Here is a 24133-nt window from a genome sequence, read left to right on the forward strand (position 1 = left end):
AGTATCACAGGATCAAAAAGGATTCTAGAGACAAGAGGGAGGACCCAACTTGATACCCACGGCTAATCATCATCGCCCTAGCAAGAATGGCTTCCGACCGATGGGGCACGTGATTCAAACGCGGTGGCACGAGATATCTCATTTTGGGAGTAAGTATTCATTACTGCAGGAGTTCGGGCTCGATCCAACGGCCGAGATCAATCCGGAGCGAGATCCGTCGCCCATAATCGCATCAAGCAAACCGATCCGACGGCCGAGAGTCCCTAATCGCTGTGAGAGCTCGGTGAGACATCCTTCTCTTATTTCTGGATTTCTGGATGGATCATCGGATCAATATGTTCTTACGAGGGTGAAACTGCCCTGGTTATCACTCATTAGAAATGACCATCCAAGGACAGAGCCACTAAAATAAGAACGTGATCAAAACAGCTCAAAGAAACGAGGGAGGATCCAAATTAATACCCACAAGTGCCTCCACTGCTTGAGAGCATGCCTATATCAGCCATAACTGATCATCATAGCCCTGGCCATGTCCCATATAGTAGCCGAAGCAGAGGAGGGGAATATGGAGCTCACAGAGGAAGGTTATAGCCGAGGCAGTACTCAGAGTGCACCGGGGTTGCGCCTGAACGCCATCCAACCAGTGAGGAACCACGTCGGAGTTGCGCCTTGCACCATCCCGCCGACGAGCACGAAAGCCATGGGCACCGAAGTGGCCAAGGAGGTGAGGAGGTGATGTATAGCCCATCTAGGAGCACCATCAGAGACGACCGGGGCAACGAGCAGGCAGGGAGAGAGGCGAGGCGGCAGGGAGAGGAAAGGGCGCGACGCGAGTGCAGGCCTGCGGGAGGAGCGACAGCCAGGGGCTTACGCCCTACCGCCATTGAATATTGTCCCAGCCACGTGAAGTGATTAAAATGCCCTTGGCGGGCTCTGGGAATTACACGTGGTGGCATCCAGTTATAACACTATTGATTGCAATAGTGTTTCAATCTGAACCGACACCTGAGGTGAATTCTGAGGAAGATCCGATGGCCCAGATCACATCAAGCAAGCGAAATGGATGACTGGATCGGTCAAATCGCTGAGAGCAGCTCTAGCTCGACTCGTCTCATCTTTCTGGAAAATTTTCTCCATATTCAATCTAAAGAAAGAAAACCACAATATGTAAGCGACATGACATAATCATATGGTTAATCAGAAGAGCGGGTAAGAACAACAAGCTAACTGAGCAAAAAAAAAAGAAAAAGGTCCCCAAATTATTATACACTGCATTATTCAACATTGGCAGAGTTTTGTTAGTCAGCTATTTTTTCTTTCGGAGTATATAGGAACTATCAAACATATCATATAAGTGCAATCATCTTTGATAATATAAGACAGCATACAAATCATAGAGCTTGTTTAAGATATTTTGTCACATCAAGTAGTTTAGATAAGAAAAGCCTAACCCAGAATTACAAATAATTGGAGCGAGTGATAGATTTATTATTCTGATAATTTGGTAGTAATTATACATAAATAATTTATTTGCCAACAGTAAAAAAATATGCGATGCATTATTTACACAAAATAATATTTTTTGTATAGGGTCAGAAAGATATTTCAGCATTCAAATCAATAAGGCTGAAATAATCTAAGAGTATTATCACTACAGAGCAAGAATTTATGAACTTGCTGTCAGTCAAAAGTAATAATACATGGAAATCTATCTTGGAGTGCAAGAGTTCAATTTAGCAGATCTGACATCCCAGACACGAATGTGCTTACCTGCTTTCCCAGGCGGGCCTAGTCAGCTCTCTTTTAGCTGCAATCAAAGATAAGATTTGTTAGGACATTCTTGTGGGCAAAATTTATCATCATGCAAGCAATGAGCCTATCTATTGGCTGCTTTTAGTGCCTAAGGTAAAATCGAAAGGCCTTTTACTGCCACCTTGTATGAAGAGTTTCTATTCACACATGTGTACTGCTATATGAACCTGCACATGCTGACTAATTAAACAACAAAAGCTACAGAGGTGAACTGACCTTTCTCTAATCAGACTCTCTGGACAAACCAAGAAGCACAGATAAATACGCTGCTGGGCAGAACACATAATCTAATACGGTATAACACTCACTAAGCCTAGGTTTGTGAAGAGAGACAAATTATATAACAGTATGGTAGGCCGGAAGGAGAGACCAGAAAGCTATATAAAGCACACACACAAAGAAACTAAAACTGAGCAGCGCATTGACTGAATAGGTAGCAAAGGCACGTATATCCAAATTCCATAAAAAACCAAAGGAGGTGTAATCACTAAATTAGAAATCTAATTAACTTAGTAAACAAACCTAAATTAAGCAGCCTAACTCAAAATGGACAACAGTAAATTGAAGCCTACATGCCTCAAAATCACAACAGAGGACGAGCAGGACCAACCGACAAACCAACATGCTATTGGTATAAAGCCAAAAATAAATAGTAAACAAAACAAAGAAAAGAATAAAAGCACCAAGAATCATGTGCAAATGAACAAAAAACCTAGGGCCTAGCACGATCCAGACAAGGAACAAAAAGCACACACCTATAATCCAGGAATTAAGGAAGATAGGACACCACATAAATCCAACCAGGGAATAATACCCTTTGCCTCTCATTGGCCAGCCTGCACACAATAGACCGAATCTAGCAGCGTACTCATATCGAAAAGACAAGGAATATACACTACTTCACAAATGTAACCATAGGTCTGGAAAGAAGAGAAGAACAAAGAAGGAGAGGAAAAGCAGTCGACCTGTACATCCCTGGATGAAGACGCAGGAGGCTGGCATAGATCGAGCGACGAACTGATGACAAGAACGAGCACCTGCAAACGATGCATCAATCCGCAGCAAAATCAGAGACAAAATCACGGTTAAGCTGCAGGGAATGACCAAGAACGGGGCAAAATAAATGCCTACCCATAAATTGGTGAACGCACCATCAGATCTAGCGCAACGACGGCAAGAACAAGGAACACCGGCGTCGCACAGCGAATCCATCACATTTGACGCAGCAGGCTGGCACAGATCGAGCGACGAACTGACGGCAAGAACGAGGGGGCCATCTTCTTCCTCCCCCATAGCCTCACGTTGCTCCCCCATCGAGCTCGAGCTCGTCCATGGCCGCCGCGGCGGGCGAGGCCGCGGTCATCGGCCATGGCCATGGCCATGGCGAGCGGGACGGGCAGGGCGGCCCCTTGCTCCCCAGTCGAGCTCGAGCTCGTCCATGGCAGCCGCGGCGGGCAAGGCGGGACGGCGGGCCGCGACGGGCAGGGCGGGCCTACGGGGCCGCGGTCATCGTCCACGGCCACGGCGAGCGGGACGGGCGGGGCGGGGCGGCGAGGCGGGCGAGACGGCGGGGCGGCGGGGCGGGCGAGACCACAGGGCGGGGCGAGCGGCTAGGAAGGGACAGAAGGACCCGATCGAGGAGGCGGCTAGGGTTCTACAGGAGCCGGTGAGATTTTATACCCAATAGTGAAATGACGAAAATGCCCTCGGCGGGGTAGCGTAATTATGCGCGGTGGCACGGTCGAGGTGAAACTATTCATTCCAGCAGTAACTTTTTTTGATCCGACGAGCGAGGTCGTTCCAGGGGTCGATCCGACGGCCCAGATCCGATCAAGCCACCCGATCCAATGGCCAGGAATCCCAAATCGTTGTGGTGCGGCCTGAGGAGCTACTATTCTTATTTCTGGATTGATCTATATAAATCCCTTATGGATGAAAAGAAATTGGTAGTGTAAATAAATAAAAACATGAGATAAAACTGAAGGATTAAAGGAAAGAAACTGTTTTTCTTTCCTTTTCCTTTTTTATTTTTTATTCATGAATGATTTTTCAAATTTTAATGTATTCAAACTTCATGTTTTAGTAATTTTTATTTTTAAATTTACCTAGAATTTTAAACTCAGTAAGATTTTTAAATTCATGAATATGATCACATTCGTGAATATTTTTTAAAATCATGAACATTTTTAAATATCATGGGCATTTTAAAATCCAAGAACATTTCCAAAATTTGAAAATATTTTAAAAATTGAAAAGAACCATATATTTTGTAAATTCTTTTTTAAAAAATCATGAAGCTATTTTCACAGATTTGTGAACATTCTTCAACTTTTATGAACTTTGTTTACATTAATATATCATTTACGTCAAATATCGATAGTCCATTTTTAGGAACCAGGACCTACCAACCTTTTTAAGCTGGTTTCCTGGTAGGCTGGGCACTGGTCTAGCTAGCCGCACATCAATTTGGAGAAGATGTAATGTGAGGTGTTTGTTCCTGACGCCACAAGGGAGCTCTCTGCAAATTTCTGATATTTGCGTATTAAAATAAAAGGCGAACTTTTGGTCCCTCGGCAATTGCCAATATAAAATCGGTCTGTCAATTCCAATACCAGAATTTTGTTGTCCGTCAATATCAAAACCATCGAAATCATGTCTTGTGCGCCATTTTGAAAGTAGTTCCGCGTCGCCCTCCTCTGGCGACACGGGGGAACCCTAGCCGGCGCCAGGTAGTCTTCTCCTGCATCGACGCCGTGGTAAGGACAGCCGGAGAAGCCATGCCGGGCCCCATGATGGCGGCGGCGGGGCGGATCTGGTCCATCTCGCTCTCCCTCTATCCCCTCCCCCCCCCCCCCCCCCCCCCACGCCGCCTCCTTCCCTGCTCCCTCTCATGGGCTCCGGTCCCCATCTCAAGCGGTATTTCCTGCTCCAGATCGGCTTCCTCGGTGAACCTCCGTCGCGTCAGGCCATGGCCTCCGGTTGGATGGTGCAATTTCGGTCACCGGTGGAGGGATCTGAGCCGCGGTTGCCATCCCGCAGGGGTGCGGTTTGGCACGGTCGCGGTCGTCGTTGGGTTGTTGTTGACTGCAGGTCAGGAATGTGTGTCCCCTTCCTGCCCTGGCTCAACGTCTTCGAGCCTCCACCAAGCAAGACCCTTTCTTCGTCGTTGCCCTCGTTGCTTCCAATTCTAGGCAGCGCTGCTGGGCAGTCCCTCGCCGTCATTGATTTGGTACCGGCTGCAGATGGGCTTGTAGCGACAGTTTGTGTCGGAACATCACTTGCGCGACAGCTGGGGAGGCTGGCTGCATGCGTGTGGCTCGTCTCTCCTAGAGAGGCGGGTGAGGTTGGTCATGTGGTTCCCGGAGCGGCGGCTCCGAACGGTTGGCATGGCGGCATCCTTGCGGCGGGTGCTGTTGTGCGGTGCTAGTGTGTGGTCGTGGTCGTGTGGGCGACATGGTGGCTCACTTGGGCGGCTCTATGTGCGTTGGGTGTGGTCTCTATACCGACCCAAGCAGATCTGTGTGTCGCTCTCATCACCCTCTGGCTACCTCGCCTGAGCCTTTGCTGCCCGGGAGGTGATGGCTGTAGGACTTTAGGTGGTTGGTGGCGATTATCTAGGGTGAAAACTCTGCACGACGGTGTTGTTGCCAGTGACGGCGACGCTATCGAGCACCGCTTCCCCTCCTTGGAGGCTTCACTGTGGCTTGTCCTCCCCCTTGTGCTCCGGGTGAAAACCCTTATTCCAGCTTGTCGGACTAGGCGGTGGCGGTACTGTCATGTCGTTCCCTTCTTGGAGGCTCTGTCTCATGAGCAAAGTTCTTATTGCTGGTGACCGAGGGTGTGGTAATGGACGGCAGTTTCCTCTTCACTTAGACGGTTCTGCGGCCGCAACGATGGTGAACTCAAGGGGTGTTAGTTTGCATTGTGGTTGTGCCCGAACTCCTATGTGGTGTCGGCGTTTGTGTTCATCCAGAAGCTAGGGTGTAGCCATATCGGTGAACCTCGTTAACAAATCTCGGTGTCCCGCTCGTGTGATTGCTTGGTCCTAGGATGATTGACGGTATGTTTCGGATTTATTCTAACAAGTGATATCATGAGTAAGGTTGTAAGGTCCAGGAGGTGGTCGAGTTGATCTAGAGGAAGGCGACGAAGCCAGGGCGCCTGGTAACTCGGCCGTGGTGGAAGAGTTTTCAACGGGCAGATGGTGGAAATCGTCGCGTGAAAAGCAATCGAAGGAGGCGAGGTAGCAGCCAGATGGAGGCAGCAGGCAGGCAACGGATCGGCGCTGGGCAGCGGCCAGATCGACTAGGAAGCGTCGGCTCGTGGACGTGGCAGGCTGGCTGGTGCGGCTTGATGGAGCCGTGGCCTGGGGTCGAGGCCGTGAGGTGTTTTGATGATCCGGAGGCGTACGTGCTGTACAAGAGCCGCAGGAGATTTGTTTGAAAAAAAGAGGACCGAGTCCTCGGGCATGTATGACGTGGAGAGAGGCAGCAGCAGATCAATTTGAGCGGAGGAAAGTCCATTGGTACGCGTACATCGGAAAGCACAGGCTTTGGCAAAGCAATTACTAGCAATTGGAAGTTGTGATTAGGAGCTAATACACGTGAATACTTGAGCACGTGTTGGAAGCTCAGATATTTTTTCATAGTGTCAGTCGTACAAAGAACCATGACGCCATCGGGTATCAGGTTTGAGGTGGAGAAAACCTTGGGTTATGGCAGACACAGATGAAAGATTTGTTGGCACAACAGAAATGCTTGAAGGCATTGCGGGAAGCCAAGCCAGCTAAGATGGAAAAATTATGTGATGGATGGAAATTTGCGGAAGACGATTTGGGAGCCTCGAGCGTGTCATGCAGTCGGAGAAGTTCGGCTGGGTCGGACTAGATAGTCTGACGAATCGACGTGAGTCGGTTGGTACAGAAGACTGTGGTGAGATCGGCGATAACGACATTGGATCGTGCTGCTGATGGTGACCGACTTCTGTGGCGTGGAAACACGTGGCGCAGGCCCGAGGGCTTGTGCGGCTTCGACAAGACTATAGCGCGGGATTGATTCAAGGTGGTGTATACACGGAGCTTGAAGTTGATGAGGCGCAGGGGTGGACTGATCATCTACGATGGAGTCATGTTGAAGGTGGAGCTGGAGTCTGGAGGACTTCACTCGGTGTTGATTGAGGGGTTACGGCGTAAGTGCACAGAGAGTCGAAGCCTATTCAGCGGGGAAAAAGCGAGTGACACGTAGTTCCGACTGGAGCCCAGTGGTCTGATGGAAGCGTGAAACTCGTCATCGGTCGGTGATGATCGGTGGTACTCTGCAGTGGGGGTTGAGTGGTGTAGGTCGTTACCCTTGAGACTCAACCGGGACAGCGGAGGCTCGACGCAGTAATAGAGGCGAGGCGGCGGTACACACGGGGCATGGAGACGGGCCAAGGCTCTGGTGGTCATACATGTGGTAAGACAACTGCGAATTTGACTCTGGATGACTACGAGCAATGGTGAAATTCCTTCAAGTTTCAGACAAGCGGTCCAGAAAGGAGCGGTGATGTTGAGTTCAGGTAACTCTTATGTGTGACACCCAATATGTGAGTTGTTCACTTTCACGCAGGTCTGTGATCAGTGTGTGATGGCGTTGGACTGATACTTTGGAAATTGGGAACACAAACTAGAGTAACTACGAACTTAATTTTGCTCGAGTGTTGACTGTGATCAAGAAAAGAAGGGACTATAAGTTGCAGGTGGAGTCATATGGAGTCTTTGGAGTAGCAGCGGTGCTCATGGGATAAACTCAAGTCCAATGTACATGGAAGTTTGACGCATAGACGAATTCAATGTGGTGGAGAATATTCGCCAAGGTGGAGTTTGTTAGAGTTGTGTCGAATATAGTGTACAAGGTAGGTTACAATTGGACTTGTAGTTGTATTGTGTTTATATAGGATGTGGAGTCGTGTCCTAATAAGACACTTGTATCCTAGGCCTCTCATATATAGCGGGGATAGACACACGATATTGTAGCGGTGTCATGGGGAGGAACGCCCATGATCAGGCTCCGGGGATGTAGCCATATCGGTGAACCTCATTAACAAATTTCGGTGTCTCGCTCGTGTGATTGCTTGGTCCTCGGATGATCGACGGTATGTCTAACAAGGGCCCCGTTGACTTTAGGCGGTGCTTCATTATCCCACCTTATGCTTGCTTGTAGTCTTGTGGGTTTTGTTGTTCGTCCTCAGCACTTATGTATCTTACCGTTGTCGTTGTTGTTGTTGTTGTTATTGTTGTTGTTGTTGTTGTTATATCGGTCATTGTAAGGGCTTCATTAATTTAAAGCTGGGCGATGGCCTCATCTCTAAAGAAAACAATTTCACACACATGTAGCAGCACAATTAGCAGACAAAGTTGGCTAAAAGGGGGAACAGAGAGAGATTTCCAAATAAAATTACAGGTATCCAAGACGACAGAGCAATAAAATTTGCAAATAATAAATCAATAAACGTACGTATTATGGCGCTGCAGAAGCGCAGGACGTAGGGCACGCATGCACCGGCAGCTAGCGCATCACGGCTGAGAGGCAGGAGATAGGTATCCCCTCGCTCCCCGGCGCGATCGAAGGGAAGAGAAGCGTGCGGCGCCATTTTTAGCATGTGCATGCAGCTGGTCACCTACGTACGTAGCCACGTTGGACTGCATTCAAGCTCTCCTGCAAAAATTTAATGGCCGCCACGCCGCCGTGTCCGGTGATAGAAACGGAAGGGGACACACCACGCTCCTGCACCCTTACCACGCGCCTGCTGCATGCCCTGCCCGATCTCGCCCTTGCATCGCAGAGTATAAGGCCAACTCCATCGCGCGATCCTAAACGGACGTCCGTTTTGTCCGGATTCTGTCCGTTTGGATAGGGCAATGGGGTTGTGTCCGGACCGTTTCCGGGATACGGTGGCCGTGCATCCAATGCGCGGACGCATCTCGGCCGCATCCTGTCCGCGTACTTTTTTCTTTGCAAGCCCTTAAACTTCTTTTCATCATTCATTTTTGATACATCGGAATACATCACCAAATTTTGACTAGAAAAGCAAGACCAAAGAAAACAAGAACCACAAGAATACATTTTAGAAGATATCAACTTCCATAACTGCTCCTGTAAGTTGGATTAGTGTCTTTTCGATGCATTCATTGTTGATCTGCGGAGGAGCCGCCTCCATCTTGCGTGTTTCTTTCTTCTTCGAGTCTAAAGAAGTAGAGGTTGCTTCCTCGCATCTAGTCTCGTGTCTAGCCTCTAATCTAGCAACAAGTGCACTTGTCTCATCTACAGCCTCTTGCTAGCTAAAAGTGCACGAACATCTACTAAATTATGCTCTATCAATATATCGATATACTCTTCTTCCCAATACCAAAATTTGCATCCATTCTACACAACAAAATTTGAAATTAGCACAACTAGTCAAATCTAGAGCACAAACCGAAGCTAAAAAGAGCACATACCCATCGTTTAAGCACTTGATGAACACCCAACCGGGGTGTTCCGGCGTTGTAGACACGCGGCGCACGACCTTCTTTGGGCAGTGGTCGCACTTAATGAGCGGCAACGGTGCGCTGACGAGCTTTTGGGCTAGCACCGAGCCCGGCCGACCGCCATTCGTGTATCTGTTGGCGGACCACCGACGGTGTAGATCCGAGCGGCCAGAGGAGGGGCCACGGCCTGCATGTGGCCTTGCGGCCCTGCCAGGGCCTTCCGGCCCGGTGCCCGGCCAGTCCATGGCGCGGCGCGGCCTCCCACAGCCGGGTGAGCTCAAGACCGAACGGATCCACCTCAAATCCGGCCGGCGGATGCGCAAATCAGGTGGCCGTGGTTGGGTATCTCGGGAGGCGCCGAGGGGAAGGGGCTAGGCGAGCGCGCGTCCGAACTGCACAGCTACAATGGCAGCGGCGGCGAGGGAAGAGTGGGGAAGAATGGAGGGCGCGGGACCGGATGGAGGAAGGGGGCGGATCAAAAAAGGCGCCCCTGTGCCACTGACAGGCGGGCCAGGGGAGGACATGCGAAGACGGCCCGCGCGTCTGCGTGCTGTCCGTTTCACCCCAAAAGTGGCGCAAACTTGGGCAGGGGATGGGTCGAAAGCGGACAGAAAATGGACAAAAGCCCGTTTGCGCCCGCGCGCTGGGCCGTCTGGTTCGTCCGTTTTACTCCAAACGGACGCGCGCGGACAGGATAGGGTCGCGCGGTGGAGTTGGCCTAAGATATAGTATATGTGTGTGTGCGCATAATATTTGCTGTTTATTTGTATGTTGCGATGTTCGATCTCTAGCCACTGGTCAGATGTGCGGACCAGGATTACAGTGGCAGAAAGAGAGAAACAAACCTGGAGCTTCTGGGTCGTTTCAGTGTCACTTTTGCCATCACTCTTAAGATCTATCTGCCTTGAAGTCAAAATGAAGCTCTTTCTGCCTCTGCACAGACATCCTTGGGCACATGCATGCATGACCATTGCTACCCTTTGATTTAACTTGTGGTATTTTTTGTTTGTTACCAGGTAAACCAAAGTGAGGTTAATGGCGACATAACGAAACAAACAAGTTAGCTCGCCGCCTTAACTACATATGGACCAGTAGTACCCGATAGCTATCTAGGAAGACAGGAGGGACAGAAGTGTGGTGTCCGCTGTCAGTCTAGCGAAATATGGAAGAACTAAAATCAATCAAGCAATGAATGAGTACGTACGTAGGAGTACATTGGAAATTCGAAGTACATTTTCCTCCAATTTTTTGACGTTTCCCTTGGCCCCTTTTCATGGAAGAGCGAAATTAGATTGCCTCCCTGATTGAATAAAATCTGCCCATGCATCTGCCATAGATGGCGTGGGGTTGAGATGCTTCTGTGGGTCAGCTGCCCATAAGTTTCCTCTCATCATCGCTGCCGGAGAGTGAGAGGGACCAAATCAGTACCCACAGGGCAACCACTGTTGCTGGCTATAACGGGCAGGATTGCCAACTAATCTTCATTTCCTTCTTCGTTGCCATTGATCGTCATGTACTGTGGACCACCCTGCAGAGACCTGCTGCTGCCCAGATTCATACGGGTTTATAGTCCGTGTAGTTTTGCGAGTAATTCGGTGGTTGGATTATATACTCTGGTTTAATTCCGTGTCTAGCTCAAAACTTTACATGGTCTATTCAATTCAAGGAATTTTATTACTGCGTTACGCTTATTTTGGGTTTCTAGCTACGTGTCTGATATAGTTTTTCTTATATTAGTAAATTGTAGGTTTTCATCTGGTCTGACATTTTTGACAAGAGTTGCCATATTCTTAAGAAATATTCACCAGTCTTGGGCCACGGTTTTAGTTCTTTTATAAATAATTGGGCATCTTTTGTCAAGTTGGTCCTACCTATCAGACTACACGTGGGCATGCCACATAGGCAAATTTACTTTCGCATCTGGTTACTCCACGCGCTCCTTTTCACGGGAAAGAAGCAAAGAAAATATTTGACATGAAGCAGAAAATCTATTTAGGAACCAGATGAGTTACAGTCGTTTTTGTTCGATGGTTTCGGAATCTCGGTGTAATTTTTATTATGTTTGGGATGCTTTATACTTTCCATGAACTTTTATAATAGATTTGATCCTTTTCGTAGAAAAAAACTGAAATGTGACTGCACTTCTTCTTTGAAACAAATACAAAACTTCAAAAAAATACAAATCAATGAAAAATGCAACACTAAAATCAAACAAAAACCCAAAAATTTAAAAGTGACTATAACATTGGATAAAAAGTGGTTGAAACTTAAAAAATGTTCATCGCCTATGTCTTGATAATTCGGTCTATTTCAATTACCTTAAACTCATTGTCTGGTGATCGATGCCATCGCCAACCAGCCATCCCATACATGCAAGCCAGGCATATTCAATGAGGAGTACGTACAAACTGTGGCTCGATTATACATCGCCCCTACGAAGGGAGGCCATGGGGCCGCTACTATTGATCTGAAAGGAGAAATTGATGAACGCCTGCAAGGTCCAAAGAGTAGTACGTATCCACTTCTTTTGGCGTTCTATGGTAGGTTGTACACGGTACATTCCAGTATGACAGCACGTACAGTCAAATGTGTTTTGGCGTTCTATTGCACGTACAGTCAAGTAATTATTCCACAACTTGAGATGCACAATGATTAGTTCAGTCGTCTCTTCAGCTTCAAGGGATCCATCGACACATGGTCGCAGCAAATTAAACCGAGATGGGTGTACGTACGTATTATTGACGTACACGATTCCTGCCAAACTAATCCTCTCCTGGAAGAGCTGGATACAGAAACAAGACGAAATGCCGAAATTTGTATGTATTCCAGTAAAGTAAGACATGCGATATCTCTGTCTCCACGAACCTGTAAAAAAAGGGAAGCCGTGAAAACAGACGGCTAGCAGGATTAAAATAGTACTCTACGTAGATAAACAATGTTGTGCGCCAGGGTACAATCACTGAATGACACAGCGACAGACTATTGTTAATTTATGTGAAGTCATCTTTAAACAGACGGCCCGCTCACCCCCGCCCGCTCGCCGTCGCCACCCCGCTCGCGCCCTGGCTGCGTCGCGCCCGGGCCAAGCCCGCGCCCCACCCGCTCCGCGGTCGCGCCGCGGCCGGCCAGCGGCGCGCGCCGGCGCCGCGCCCCGCACCTGCACGCCCCACGCCCGCGCCTGCGCTGCGCCGCGCCCCGCCCCGTGCCTGCGCTGCCGGCCAGTGCGCGCCGCGCCCGTGCCCCGCTCGCGCTGCGCCGCGGCCTGCCCGCCCAGTGCCCCCGCTCCCGCGTGGCCACGCTCGCCGCCCGGCAGCCCCGTGCCCCTCCTGCCGCCGCGCGCCCCGCTCGCCCGCAGCCTCTCGGTCGCAACCCCGCTCGCCAGCTCGCCCGCAGCCGCACGCCCCGCTCGCCCCCCGCACCCTCACGCCCAGCCGGTCCGCAACCACCAGCGGCCGCGCGCGCTCGCCGGGTGCGGCCTCGCCGCCACCGGGGCCCCGCTCGCCCCGCCCGTGCCGCTCCGGGCTCACCGCCCTAGCCTGCGCCCGCTGCTTCTGCCTTGCCGGAGCTCGTCGTGCAGGCCAGCGGCAGCACAAAGCGGGCATCCATGGCCGGGAAAAAGGAGAAAAAGAAGGAGAGAGGGGATTGATGGGCAGATTCCCTTTTTTATTTGAATGATAGGTGGGCCACACTGCACATGCAAGCAAGCGGACCGAGGCGGATGAGGAGCGGCCAGAGAGTGTCCGCTTGTGTCCGCTTTGGCCTCAAAACGAGACCAACGTTGGTCCAGAGATGGAGTAAAACGGACATAAAACGGACGAAAAAGTAAAATGTGGTCTGCCGCTGGGTCGTCTGGTATATCCGTTTTACCCCAAACGGACGCACCCGGACAAGATGGGGTCGCGCAGTGGAGTTGGCCTCAAAGCGTCCAGTGACACCCACGTCGCCGTACCTGCTCACCTAAAATCTACAACTCCAGCACCGTAACAGCGTACTACGTGCAGTGGCACAGGATAGATAGCTATGAATTGAAAAAGAAAAACAAGCAGATCGATCAGGACCACCCACACTTACTACCATGCATATATGCATGTATCTCTCTCGACGTGTTCCCGCCATAAAATAAGCTCGACATGATCCAGATTCATACTAAAGGCCAAGTGGTAGTCGAACACAAATGTATAGTATTGTAGTGTACGATATGATGTAGGTTCGCCACCTACCTGTAGGCGAGCGAGGGCCCTACGTCGTAAGAAAAGGATCCTAGTATCATACACGGCCACATGCTACTTACGTACGCGACTAGTGGTGGATCTACTCTTAGATTAAAGTCGACTGCTGGTTCCACTGCTTCACCTCGCTCCATATCGCAGTGAAGAAAGAGATTGACACAGCACGCATCTACATCTGGCTAGCTAGGTGGACAGTACCTTACCAAACTTAACATTTACTCCATCTCGGTGGAGTATCTGATAAACAGATACCCACTAGATGAAGTATCAGAAAAACTTCTACGCAAAAAAAAGGAGTATCTGGTAAGCAAAAACTACTTCACATTTTTCAAATAGGGGAATGTAAACCGAAGTGAATGTTTGGGGTCTAATATAACATCTTTCTTGACATATTGTCCTTCGTGGCTGCTGTAATCATTAAGGCTGGTGGTGTATTTTCAATGAAAATAAGGTGTTCATATGCATAGTTGGGGAAGTTAAACTAACTATTATACGAGCTCCGAGGGGAAAGGGGAATATACTATATCAATCGAGTTACCTTTGATTGATTCCACAATATTATTTCAGTAATTACTCTTGATTCCTCCTGTTTCATGCTGAGATTATTTCTTTCACGAGTTTGTTCCCCTACTTCACCAAATGTAGATACACCTCCATGACTTGTATCTATTTTATCGATTAATTCTGTGATCTACTATTTTACCTCCACCCACCCCCATCCCCTAATCCAAAATAGCCAATTTTGCTTGAAGGAAATAAGGAGCTAAAAGATCTATAGGTTTAATATATTTTCAAAGATGGGTAGTAAAGGATGTAGTACCGGTACATACATGGAAAGGAAGCTTGAAATAATCAAAAACTAAGAATGGGTTTCGATGGTTAAATAGAAAAGGTTCCAACCTTAGCCCCCCCCCCCCCCCCCCCCCGGTAAAGTGAGTATACTAGCAAAATGGCAGGTTTTTCACATCTAACACATGGCACAAATTCTAGAATTTCAAGTAAAATGAAGCAAAACATAGTCACGGTGGTTTTATCATTGATGCATGAACATACGGAAAACATAGTTTTTAAATCAACGAGGCCCATGTTGTCGAGGTTCTAATGTGCATGTTGTTTTACTTTGTGTGCATAGTTAGATCATTGGTTTGTGAGCCCGGGGGGCCGGCCGGGTCCTCATGGCCATTGGTCCCAGTTCGTCTGGACCCATTTGTCCCGGTTCCTGGCACGAACCGGCACCAATGGGCCTCGCTCCTGGCCCACATACATTGGTCCCGGTTCGTGGCTAGAACCGGGACAGAAGGTGGAGCGTTAGTCCCGAGTGTAGAGTGCTCTGTTTTTTCTGGCTGGCGAGGGGAGGGTATTTGGGTGCTCTAGCTCACCTCCTATGCACATGAGGTGTTCGATGAAATGCCCAAGCCACACTAGTTAATCTTTCTCCTCTCGAAGCTCGACCTCCAAGCTCCATTTCCCCCGATATTTGCATAGGTTTAGCGGTTCGTCACGTCCCGTCCCCGACTTCACCGCCGTCGATCGCCTGAGCCGATCTCGTCGCTGGCACCACCATGGTGAGCATCTTGTTCTTATCTTCTTTCTGAAAAAAATTATATTCTTACTTTAGATAGATCCTTGTCTAATTTTCTTACTTATATTATTGCTTGTTATTATATAGTGCGATGGTTTTGGTATCCGCCCCCGTCGGCCCTCGTCCTGTCTATGATTCGGATGTGGTATATATTATCTTTTTATAACTACTTGGTTCATTTATTGTTTATGACAATTATGCCGACAAATGTGACATAGATTTTATTTATGTAGGAGGTAGTTGAACCGGAAATTCCAACCGACCCTATTGTCGAGAGGTTAAATTTAGTTGAAGAAGAAAACAATTACTTGAAGGAAAAGATAAGAAAAATTGAGGAGGAGAAGATGATATTGGAGTTGCGTGTTGCGGATGTCGTCGATGATCACAAGATCAAGATGGATGCAATGTGGTTGAAGATTAGAAAGATTAGAAAATATGCCATTCATACCGAGGCTTGGTATCATTATGCCGTTGGATCAATTGTTACCTTGGTTGTGATTATGACCGCATTTGTTGTTGTTGCATTGAAAGGTTTTACATAGTTTCAATGTATGGTTTAACGAGATGCTTTGGAGAGCCATATGTTGTTCAATTTGAACTATGTATGTACTTTGGTTTCAATGTGATGATGAATTACTATTGATTTGGTCACTTATCTATCCATGTGAACCTGTAATGGTTTTGACACACATAATTATATATAATGCACGTAGATGAACCGACAATGGATGTACGGTGACAGACACACATAATTATGTTTCTCGAAGTGGCTGAGGCTAACCCTCTTAACTTTTTAGCACATGCTATGTGGGTGAAATGATGATACCATGCCAACTTTCAACCTTTTCAGAGTTCATTTCAAATGCTTTTCAATTTCAGGGTCTTATAGCTCAAAATAATCAGTAAATACATGAAAAATAACAAATGAAGTCAGAAAAGGTTGAAAATTGATGATGTGGCTTTGAATGGTGCATTTTGAACACAGAAAAAGTCTGGAGTTCAAATAAGTTCAAAAAAATGAAATCCCTTTGTAACAGACGAATTTCCGTATGAAACCCCGATACTTCGAAAGACACTGTCCGTTTTGTACACGAAGTGCATCCAATTTTTGCCGTAACCCTCCCTACTTCCTTGGACATGCTATGTGGGTGAAATGATGATACCATGCCAACTTTCAACCTTTTCAGAGTTCATTTGAAATGCTTTTCAATTTCAGGGTCTTATAGCTCAAAATAATCAGTAAATACATGAAAAATAACAAATGAAGTCAGAAAAGGTTGAAAATTGATGATGTGGCTTTGAATGGTGCATTTTGAACACAGAAAAAGTCTGGAGTTCAAAGAAGTTCAAAAAAATGAAATCCCTTTGTAACAGACGAATTTCCGTATGAAACCCCGATACTTCGAAAGACACTGTCCGTTTTGTACACGAAGTGCATCCAATTTTTTCCGTAACCCTCCCTACTTTCTTGGACATGCTATGTGGGTGAAATGATGATACCATGCCAACTTTCAACCTTTTCAGCGTTCATTTGAAATGCTTTTCAATTTCAGGGTCTTATAGCTCAAAATAATCATTAAATGGATGAAAAATAACAAATGAAGTCGGAAAGGGTTGAAAATTGATGATGTGGCTTTGAATGGTGCATTTTGAACACAGAAAAAGTCTGGAGTTCAAATAAGTTCAAAAAATGAAATCCCTTTGTAACAGACGAGTTTTCGTATGAATCCCTGATACTTCGAAAGAGACTGTCTGTTTTGTACACGAAGTGCATCGAGTTTTTGCCGTAACCCTCTCTACTTTCTTGCACATGCTATGTGGGTGAAATGATGATACCATGCCAACTTTCAACCTTTTCAGAGTTCATTTGAAATGCTTTTCAATTTCAGGGTCTTATAGCTCACAAAAATCAGTAAATGCATGAAAAATAACAAATAAAGTCAGAAATGGTTAAAAAATTGCTGATGTGGCTTCGAATGGTGCATTTTGAACACACAAAAAGAGAGGCGCTATGCTCACGTTGCTTTAAGAACCGGTACTAAAGGAATCAACTAAAAAGCTTTTATAAACCTCTAGTATTATTGAAACTAAAATTATCAAAGTATTTTCTGTTCAAACGAAATAAAATAAATAAATAGAAACAAAATAAACTTTAATAAATAAGTACAAACAAAATAAAATAAAATAAACCTTTAAAATAAAATAAAATAAGAAAACTTTAATAAAATAAATAAAAATATCAATATAAAAAAGAAAACAAAAAACTGCGAAAAAAATAAAAAATGCCACCTACTAGGCCACCACGGCATGAATACGACTAGGAACCCAGCTAGTTGGGCCAGGATTCAGGCCCATAGAAGGCCCAGAAGGCCCATAGGCATCGCAATGTGAGATTAGGCCCAAAGGCCTGCAATTCAGAGGAGTTCGAGAGAGATGGCAGGGCGGCGCTTATAAATAGGTGCGGCACCTCCATAGCTAGCGAGGTGGGACTAAACATCCCACCGCACCGCGGCTTTGGCAGGCGCAGGCCTTTGGTCCCGGTTGGTTCCACCAACCGGGACTAAAGGTTGGCATTGGTCCTGGTTGGTGCCAGGAACCGGTACCAATTACCCCCTTTAGTCCCGGTTGGTGCCACCAACCGGGACCAAAGGTCGCCGCTTCCCGCCCTTTCGGCTGCTGAAAAGGGACCTTTGGTCCCGGTTGGTGCCACCAGCTGGGACTAAAGGGGGCATTGGTCCCGGTTGGTGGCACGATATCGACAACTTTGTTCATTTCCTGATATCAAGTAATTGTTTTCTTTGTCTGGCAGGGTTTGGACAAAATTCACCTCAAAAGCTCCGGGACTGCCGCAGAAGCTGCAATTTAGACACCCGAAAGTAAGTACTACTAGCATGTTCCACACATCTCCTAGTGATTCAAGCGCTAGTTTCATCAATACCATTTATAGCATGCTTGCTTATTAGTTTGATTGACCTCTATTTCTTGTAAAGTGGTTGTGGCAGGAAGTCGGGAATAATTACTGTGGATACTACGTTTGCGAGTCCATCCGCCACACGACCTGTGAGCGGGGCTACTCTGACAAACAATATGAAGTGCGTAAATAATAATATTCACAATTTTATTTTATTACCATCATTTGTGTTGAGTTTCATTTATTCACATATATATATATATATATATGTATTGACCCCCTTCTTCAAATTAGATGTTTCGGATGCGGGATGAACTCCTACCACCAGATCGTATGCGAGCAATTCAAGAGGAATTGGCGGCATTCTTTCTTGACCACGTGATCGATAAAGACGGAGAATACCATGTGGACCCTGAGTTCATATATAATTAGGAGATTATATTGTAAGATATCTTATATTGTATATATGTAGCCAGTAGCATCGGATAGATATACGAAAACTTGTTGTTCGACCAATCTCTCGGAGAAGGAGAGGTGGTCGATATCACTTCTCTCTGTATACATATGTTCATGACGATCTTCTGTTTCCTTCATTTGCTTACTAGCTAGCGTGTCGAGTCCTCTCTATACGTATAGTACGTAGCGTCGACCAAGCACGGAGATAAGAGAGGACACTTCTCTCTATTAATTATCTAGCTAACACAGTATATGAAACACCTAAATTAACCCCCCAAAACCCCTAAACAAGCCCCTTTAAAAAAAAAACCTCAGCTCCTGCCACCTGCTGAAGCGTGGATGCCTATTGGTCCCGGTTGGTGCCACCAACGGGACCAAAGGGCCTCCTGCCTGGGCTCGCCGCACCGGCCACGTGGTGGCCCATCTGTCCCGGTTCGTGTAAGAACCGAGACTAAAGACCTAGGGCTTTAGTAACGACCCTTTAGTCCCGGTTCGACAACCGGGACAAATGGCCCTTACGAACCGGGACAAATGGCCCTTTCTCTACTAGTGAATGGTGTATCTGACAAGGGATTTGGAAAGTTGCTAGTAATGATAAAGAATATGCTTCCAAAGGACAACGAAATGCCCGAGAGTACGTACGAAGCAAAGAAGGCTGTCTGCCCTAATGACTGCATCCTCTACCGCGGTGAGTACGAGGATTTGGACGTGTGCCCGGTATGCGGTGCATTGCGCTATAAGATCAGCCGCGATGACCCTGGTGATGTCGAGGGTGAGCACCCAAGGAAAAAGATTCCTGCCAAGGTGATGTGGTATGCTCCTATAATACCACGGTTGAAACATTTCTTTCAAAACAAAGAGCATGCCAAGGCGATGCGATGGCACAGAGAAGATCGTAAGAAAGACGGAAAGTTGAGAGTACCCGCTGACAGGTCGCAGTGGAGAAAAATCGAGAGAAAGTACAGGGAGGAGTTTGCAGGTGACGCCACGAACGTATGGTTTGGTCTAAGCACAGATGGCATTAATCCTTTTGGGGAGCAGAGCAGCATCCATAGCACATGGGCTGTGACTCTATGTATGTATAACCTTCCTCCTTGGTTGTGCATGAAGCGGAAGTTTATTATGATGCCAGTGCTCATCCAAGGCCCTAAGCAACCCGGCAACGACATTGATGTGTACCTAAGGCCATTAGTTGAAGAACTCTTACAGCTGTGGAATGGAACAGGTGTACGTGCATGGGATGAGCACAAACAGGAAGAATTTGACCAAAAGGCGTTGCTGTTCGTGACCATCAATGATTGTCCTACTCTCAGTAACCTTTCAGGACAGACAAACAACGGATACTGCGCATGCACGCACTGTTTGGATGAGACCGACAGTATATATTTGGATAATTGTAGGAAGAATGTGTACCTGGGACATCGTCAATTTCTTCCGAGCAGGCATCCCGTAAGAAAGAAAGGCAAGCATTTCAAAGGTGAGGCGGATCACCGGACGAAGCCTCGCCACCGTACTGGTGCTGATGTACATGATATGGTCAAGGATTTGAAGGTAGTCTTTGGAAAGGGTCCTGGCGGACAACCTGTTCCGAATGACGCTGACGGACGCGCACCCATGTGGAAGAAGAAATCTATATTTTGGGACCTGCCCTATTGGAAAGACCTAGAGGTCCGCTCCGCAATCGACGTGATGCACGTGACGAAGAATCTTTGCGTGACCCTTCTTGGCTTCTTGGGCGTGTATGGGAAGACAAAAGATACACCGGAGGCACGGGAGGACCAGCAACGTATGCACGGAAAAGACGGCATACATGAAGGTCATGCCAGCTATGCTCTTACCAAAGAAGAGAAGGAAATTTCCTTTGAATGCCTGCTCAGTATGAAGGTACCATCTGGCTTCTCGTCGAATATAAAAGGAATAATAAATATGGCAAAGAAAAAGTTCCAGAACCTAAAGTCTCATGACTGCCAGGTGATTATGAGCAATTGCTTCCGGTTGCATTGAGGGGGCTTCTACCGGAAAATGTTGAATTAGCTTTTGTGAAGCTATGTGCATTCCTCAGTGCAATCTCTCAGAAGGTAGTCGATCCAGAAATTATACCAAGGTTAGAGAATGATTTGGTGCAATGTCTTGTCAGTTTCAAGTTGGTGTTCCCACCATCCTTCTTCAACATCATGACGCACGTCCTAGTTCACCTATGCGAAGAGATTAACGTTTTGGGTCCTGTACTTCTACACAATATGTTCCCCTTTGAGAGGTTCATGGGAGTCTTTAAGAAATATGTTCATAACTGTGCTAGGCCAGAAGGAAGCATCTCCAAGGGCCATGAAAATGAGGAGGTCATTGAGTTTTGTGTTGACTTTATTCCTGACCTTAAGCCGATTGGTGTTCCTGAATCGCGGCATAAGGGCATACTGGATGGAAAAGGCAGGCTAGGAGGGGATCAAATAATATGTATGGATGGGCGTTCTCTCACTCAAGCACACTACACAGTTCTACAGAATTCTGCCTTGGTGGCTCCATATATGGACGAACAAAAAAATTTCTACGCTCCAAACACCCGGAGCAGTCTGATGACTGGATTACACGTGAACAAACGGGGACTTTCGTCGGCTGGTTGCAGACACGTGCCATGCATGACGCCACTATTGAAGATGACCTGTACTTGCTGTCCTAGTTACCATCTTCGAATATAATGGCTTTCAAAGGGTACCAAATAAATGGTAATACATTTTACACTATCGCCCAAGAAGAGCACCAACGAAAACAGTGGTGTCCGCTTTGATGCAGCAACCAAGACGAGAAAGGAAACATATTATGGTTACATAGAGGACATATGGGAACTTGACTATGGACGTGGTTTGAAGGTCCCTTTGCTTCGGTGCAAATGGGTCAATATGACACGAGGGGTAACGGAAGACCCGCAGTACGGAATGACAACAGTGGATCTCAACAATCTTGCGTATGCAGATGAACCATTCGTCCTAGCCAATGATGTGGCGCAGGTTTTCTATGTGAAGGACATGTCTACGAAGCCGAGAAAAAGAAAAAATAAGGAAGCGAATGCATCATACGATGAGCCAAAGCGCCAGATAGTTCTTTCAGGGAAAAGAAACATCGTGGGAGTGGATGACAAGACAGACATGTCAGAAGATTATGAAAAGTTTGATGAAATTGCTCCATTCACAGTGAATATTGACCCGAGCATCTAGTTAAATGATGAAGATTGTCCATGGTTACGGCTCAAAGGGACACACGCGGAGAAAAAGTTTCACACCCAAAGATCCCACTCTGGGATGTGATCGGCTTCACTATCATCACTTTCTTCTCTAGTGAGTTTTTGGACTTATATATCTGGAAAGTCCCGCTTCGAACAAACCAGAGGGAATCTTTGTAATAGTTAGGGTACTTATGTGTTTGGCATTTGAAACACGAAGAAATTTTATTTGCAAACAAATTCTTTCATGCATTTACTAAGCTAAATGAGCCTGAAATTGAAAAACACTTCAAATGAACTCTGAAAAGGTTGAAAGTTGGCATGGTATCACCATTTCACCCACATAGCATGTGCAAAAAGGATGAGACGGTTACGGCAAAAAATGGATGCACTTCGTGTACAAAATGGACAATCTCTTTCGAAGTATCAGGGTTTCAGACAAAAACTCATCTGTTACAAAGGCATTTTATTTTTTTACTTATTACAACTCCAGACATTTTATCCGTTCAGTATGCACCATTCAAAGTCGTGCCATCAATTTTCAACCCTTTCTGACTTCATTTGCTATTTTTCATGCATTTACTGGTCTTTTTGCCTAAATGACCCTGAAATTGAAAAACACTTCAAATGAACTCCGAAAAGGTTGAAAGTTGGCATGGTATCATAATTTCACCCACATAGCATGTGCAAAAAAGTAGAGAGGGTTACGGCAAAAACTGGATGCACTTCCTGTACAAAATGGACAATCTCTTTCGAAATATCAGGGTTTCGGACGAAAACTCATCTGTTACAAAGGCATTTCATTTTTTAGATAACCTAAGTATTACCAAATTGAATATAATGATAAAACACACTAATATTAAACATAACAAAAAAGAATCACTGAAAAATCTATTTTTAAAGTTAAGTTATTCACAAACTACTCATTCACACAAATTTCAAATAATTCAAATTTAAACTATTCAAATTTGAAAACTACTCGCACTAACAGAAAGTTTGTAATTTTTTGAACCTAAAGAAAAAATATTCGAAAATAAATTCTACATACAGCAAAATACAACTCAGAAATAAACAAAATAAAATAAATAAAGCAGAAAAGAAAAAAAAATAAAAAATAATAAAAAAGCCCGCCTACTGGGCCACAGCGGCCTGCATACGACTAGAAACCCAACCTCTAGTTGGGCCAGGATGCTGGCCGGCAAGGCCCAATAGGCCCACAGGGCATTGCGGCAGAGTTAGGCCCAGAAGCCTGCTATAGAGAGGAGTTCAACACCTCTCCCGCGTCGGGGCTTTTAAACAGGTGCGGCCGCTCTTCACTAGGCGAGGTGGGACTAAACTTCCGCACCACACCTGCGCCAGCGCACCCCCTTTAGTACCGGGTTGTGGCTCCAACCGGTACTAAGGGGGGGGGGGTCTTTAGTACCGGTTGGAGCCACCACCCGGTACTAAAGGGGTGCCCTTCCCGCCGCTCTGCCTGGCCAAAACAGGCCTTTAGTACCTGTTGGTGGCTACAACCGGTACTAAAGGTGCCTTCTATATATACAAAACTTCAAAAAAAATCAGTTTCTCATCTCCCACTTCTCCTCTCTGCTTCGACATCGCCGCCGCCCCGTCCTGCGTCGTCGCCCGTCGCCGTCCCTGTCGCCACCCCACCGCGCGTCATTGCCGTTGCCGTCCCCGTCGCCGCCGCCCCCGTCCCCGTCGTCGCCGTCTCGCCGCCGCGCCCCGGCCCGTCGCCCCGCTGTAAGAACCCCAGCCACCATGCATATGGCCGGCCGCCCCAAGCCCGGCCGCGTGCGCACACAGACACACACACACACTTAGATGTGTTTTTCTGTTTTCTGTTTTTAGTTTTTCTTTTTTTCAGTTTTTATACAAAGGTTTTAGATGAATTAATTAATTAGATTAGATTAATGTCAAATGTCGAATGTCAAAGGTTTTAGATGAATTAATTAATTAGATTAATGTCAAATGTTAGATGGAATTAGCTAGATATATTAATGTTAGATGAATTATTTTTTTATACTTTTAGTTCGATGAATTAGATATATTAATTAATGTAAGATGAATTAGTTTTTTAATACTTTTGTCAAAATGTTAGATGAATTCGCTAGCTAGATATATATAAGAAATCACACTCCAATCATTTAAAAAATTTTATGTTTGCATATAGTATTTGTTCTTGACGATGCCCGGCCCGCATCCTCGCCGTCGACCCGTTCGCGACGACGTCCTGCTTCAGAGGACCCATGTCCGGGACTGGGCTCCGCCGGGCTGGCACTGGGAGGTGCTACCTTCAGGGGGGGCGCCGCTTGGTGAGGAACCCGGCCCCGGGTCCCGTCGTCGATCCTGAGCTCCTTTGCCGGCGTTCGCGTGGGCCAGTTTCGGTGCAGAGGGAGCCGGCCCCGCCGTAGGTGGT

This window comes from Aegilops tauschii, chromosome 7, assembly GCF_002575655.3.
Source record: "Aegilops tauschii subsp. strangulata cultivar AL8/78 chromosome 7, Aet v6.0, whole genome shotgun sequence".
In the NCBI taxonomy this organism is placed as follows: Eukaryota; Viridiplantae; Streptophyta; class Magnoliopsida; order Poales; family Poaceae; genus Aegilops; species Aegilops tauschii.